Below are 4,646 nucleotides of genomic sequence, written 5' to 3' on the forward strand. Positions count from 1 at the left end.
GGAGACCGGATATAGTGAATGCAGGGTCCGGGGAGACCGGATATAGTGAATGCAGGGTCCGGGGAGACCGGATATAGGGAATGCAGGGTCCAGGGAGACCAGATATAGGTAATGCAGGGTCCAGGGAGACCAGATATAGGGAATGCAGGGTCCAGGGAGACCAGATATAGTGAAGGCAGGGTCCAGGGAGACCAGATATAGTGAAGGCAGGGTCCAGGGAGACCAGATATAGTGAAGGCAGGGTCCAGGGAGACCGGATATAGTGAATGCAGAGTCCTAGGAGACCAGATATAGGGAATGCAATGTGCATGGAGACCAGATATAGGTAATGCAGGGTCCAGGGAGACCAGATATAGTGAATGCAGGGTCCAGGGAGACCAGATATAGTGAATGCAGGGTCCAGGGAGACCGGATATAGTGAATGCAGGGTCCTGGGAGACCGGATATAGTGAATGCAGGGTCCGGGGAGACCGGATATAGTGAAGGCAGGGTCCGGGGAGACCGGATATAGTGAATGCAGGGTCCGGGGAGACCGGATATAGTAAATGCAGGGTCCGGGGAGACCGGATATAGTAAATGCAGGGTCCGGGGAGACCCGATATAGTGAATGCAGGGTCCGGGGAGACCGGATATAGTGAATGCAGGGTCCGGGGAGACCGGATATAGTGAATGCAGGGTCCGGGGACACCGGATATAGTGAATGCAGGGTCCGGGGAGACCGGATATAGTGAATGCAGGGTCCGGGGAGATCGGATATAGTGAATGCAGGGTCCGGGGAGACCGGATATAGAGAATGCAGGGTCCGGGGAGACCGGATATAGTGAATGCAGGGTCCGGGGAGACCAGATATAGTGAATGCAGGGTCCGGGGAGACCAGATATAGTGAATGCGGGGCCTGGGGAGACCAGATATAGTGAATGCAGGGACAGGGAGACCGGATATAGTGAATGCAGGATCCGGGGAGACCAGATATAGTGAATGCGGGGTCCGGGGAGACCAGATATAGTGAATGCAGGGACAGGGAGACCGGATATAGTGAATGCAGGGTCCGGGGAGAACGGATATAGTGAATTCAGGGTCCGGGGAGACCGGATATAGTGAATGCAGGGTCCGGAGAGACCGGATGTAGTGAATGCAGGGTCCGGGGAGACCGGATATAGTGAATGCAGGGTCCGGGGAGACCGGATATAGTGAATGCAGGGTCCGGGGAGACCGGATATAGTGAATGCAGGGTCCGGGGAGACCGGATATAGTGAATGCAGGGTCCGGGGAGACCGGATATAGTGAATGCAGGGTCCTGGGAGACCGGATATAGGGAATGCAGGGTCCAGGGAGACCAGATATAGGGAATGCAGGGTCCAGGGAGACCAGATATAGTGAAGGCAGGGTCCAGGGAGACCAGATATAGTGAAGGCAGGGTCCAGGGAGACCAGATATAGTGAAGGCAGGGTCCAGGGAGACCAGATATAGTGAAGGCAGGGTCCAGGGAGACCAGATATAGTGAATGCAGAGTCCTAGGAGACCAGATATAGGGAATGCAATGTGCATGGAGACCAGATATAGGTAATGCAGGGTCCAGGGAGACCAGATATAGTGAATGCAGGGTCCAGGGAGACCAGATATAGTGAATGCAGGGTCCAAGGAGACCGGATATAGTGAATGCAGGGTCCTGGGAGACCAGATATAGTGAATGCAGGGTCCGGGGAGACCGGATATAGTGAAGGCAGGGTCCGGGGAGACCGGATATAGTGAATGCAGGGTCCGGGGAGACCGGATATAGTAAATGCAGGGTCCGGGGAGACCGGATATAGTAAATGCAGGGTCCGGGGAGACCCGATATAGTAAATGCAGGGTCCGGGGAGACCCGATATAGTAAATGCAGGGTCCGGGGAGACCCGATATAGTGAATGCAGGGTCCGGGGAGACCGGATATAGTGAATGCAGGGTCCGGGGAGACCCGATATAGTGAATGCAGGGTCCGGGGAGACCGGATATAGTGAATGCAGGGTCCGGGGAGATCGGATATAGTGAATGCAGGGTCCGGGGAGATCGGATATAGTGAATGCAGGGTCCGGGGAGACCGGATATAGAGAATGCAGGGTCCGGGGAGACCGGATATAGTGAATGCAGGGTCCGGGGAGACCAGATATAGTGAATGCAGGGTCCGGGGAGACCAGATATAGTGAATGCGGGGTCCGGGGAGACCAGATATAGTGAATGCAGGGACAGGGAGACCGGATATAGTGAATGCAGGGTCCGGGGAGACCAGATATAGTGAATGCGGGGTCCGGGGAGACCAGATATAGTGAATGCAGGGACAGGGAGACCGGATATAGTGAATGCAGGGTCCGGGGTTTAGTAACATTTTAAGACAGTGCTGGAAGGTGAGTAAGGTGTTCGTGGCTGAGCTACTGAGGACATCTTGTGGTCATACACGAGTACTGCAGTTATTAGACATCTAAAATGCCACAAGTGGGTTCCATTATTCCTTCAAAACTCGATTTGTGTAAGCAGTGCACACAGGCATTATTGTTTGTTTGCTTTAAATATATTTGTCTCTAACTCACTCTGTAGCTAGGGGATGCTCTGTGTAGTTAGTCCTACCCTTCCTCTTCGTGCTTTAACCTTCATTCATCATATGTACTGTATTCTGTTGGACAGACACACTATGATTTTTTACCTAGCTGATGTTTATCTGTTATGATCTGCACAAGTTTTGGGATTAAAGGTTTCAACCATTTGCAAGATGTGATTTAGGATCTAGTCACTGTCTGCCAATTCTACTGTACTGTACTTTACAGCTATCTTGGAAAACTGGAAAAATTATAGAGATCACCCTTGTAGTGCTTAATTTGGAGAGGCAGATTGGGTGTACAATACTTTGCATTCGGATCTGTAAATTATATGGATCGTAACACTGCAGTAATGTATGCTTTGGGCCAGTTCACAGTCCAGTTTTGACTGTTTTATGCTGTATGCACATAAACGTTTGTGCTAATGTTTATATAAGTATAGTGTAAATGTAGCCTATGGCTACCACTGCTGCCTAGTGAATTCAGGGCCAACATGCCAGCATCAATAATGTGTAGGCAGCAATGACATCTCAGAATGACCTCAGCCTGCAGTCATTCTGCGCCTGCCCCACTTAATGCAGACTATTGATGTTTTACATCAACCCTTGAATGCGTCATTCAAATGAACACCACACTTGGATGCAGATTTAAAGATCATGTAATTGGTGGAGCAAGTGCAGAATGTAAGCATCTCAACCGATACGGACATAAGTGGGTGTATGTCCACATGAATTCAGAAGCAGTACAGCCAACTTTGTATGCAGGATCTCACTGCCAGCAAGATTCTGCATAAATCAAATACAGTCACATACATATAGGTATAAGACGCATGTATTTTTTCTTTTACAGAGACTATGGGGTTGATTTACTAAAACTAGAAAGTGCAACATTTGGTGAAGCTGTGCATATCAGCCAATCAGCTCTTAAGGTTTTTTTCACCTTCATGCATTCTATGTGAAGATAAAAGCCTTCTCTGTGCAGCAGTCCCTCCAGCCCCCTCTAATACTCACCTAAGCCCCCCTCTCTATCCAGCGATGTGCACTGGAGTCCTAGCTATCCTGGGACTCCCTCTCCTCATTGGCTGAGACTGCTGTCAGTCACAGCCAATGAAAAGATAGGGGGTGGGGCCAAGCCACGGCTCTGTGTGTGAATGGACACATGGAGAAGCAGTTGGGGAATGTGCATACTCGAGTGCCCCCCAAACCAAGCTGCTTGCTGTGGGGGCACCCAACAGGAGGGAGGGGCAAGGAGCGCTGGCGGGTGACCCAAGAAGAGTAGGATCCGGGCTCCTCTGTTGAAAACCACCGCACAGAGCAGGTAAGTATGACATGTTTCTTATTTTAAAACAGCCTTTAGAACCAGTTTTAGCTTGTTCAATTAAGCTTTGACAAAAAAAAAACAAAACCTGGAAGCTGATTGATTTCTGTGCAGAGTTGCGCCAGGTTTACACTCCCATTTCATCTGGATAGGTGGGAAAGGATTAGAGACTGTCATGTTTTATTGCTAACCTAAGGCTCCCTTAGGCAGATTGCTCTTCACTTCTTGTCCTGGTGACAAACTGTTTTGCTAGATGGAAAGTAAGTAGACATCACCAAGCAACACAGATAGGAATACAAAACACTTTCGTAAATGTAAAGTTAATTGTATAGAGGTTGTATGCCAAGATTGTAATGTAATGTGTATGGTAAGCCTAATGGAGACCCAGTTAGCATTAAAAATCCAACAGGGGTTCTAATCCTTCCTCACTCTATCCAAAGTTAAGGTACAAATTCCTGGCTGTACATTACACTTAGAACTGCATTCATCGGATATTGCAAAAATAGTAAATATTACATTCTGAACTCCAGGTCGATGGATTTGGGTACTAATTTTTTTTCTGAACTCTATTAACAGGATTGCCATGAAATAAATAGCTACAACAGATACCGTTAGCGCACCAGTGGAAGAAAGTTGAACCAAAATAGATGGAAATGTTCAGAACATCCTCCACTGTTTTCTTGTTATCAGTGCAGAGATAGAAAGGTGCTGGTCACAGCTTATGCACATAAGCAAGATCCGAGTGTACATGCACTG

Source organism: Staurois parvus, unplaced genomic scaffold (assembly GCF_062004578.1).
Source record: "Staurois parvus isolate SC_StPar_1 unplaced genomic scaffold, SC_StPar_1.0 ptg002753l, whole genome shotgun sequence".
In the NCBI taxonomy this organism is placed as follows: Eukaryota; Metazoa; Chordata; class Amphibia; order Anura; family Ranidae; genus Staurois; species Staurois parvus.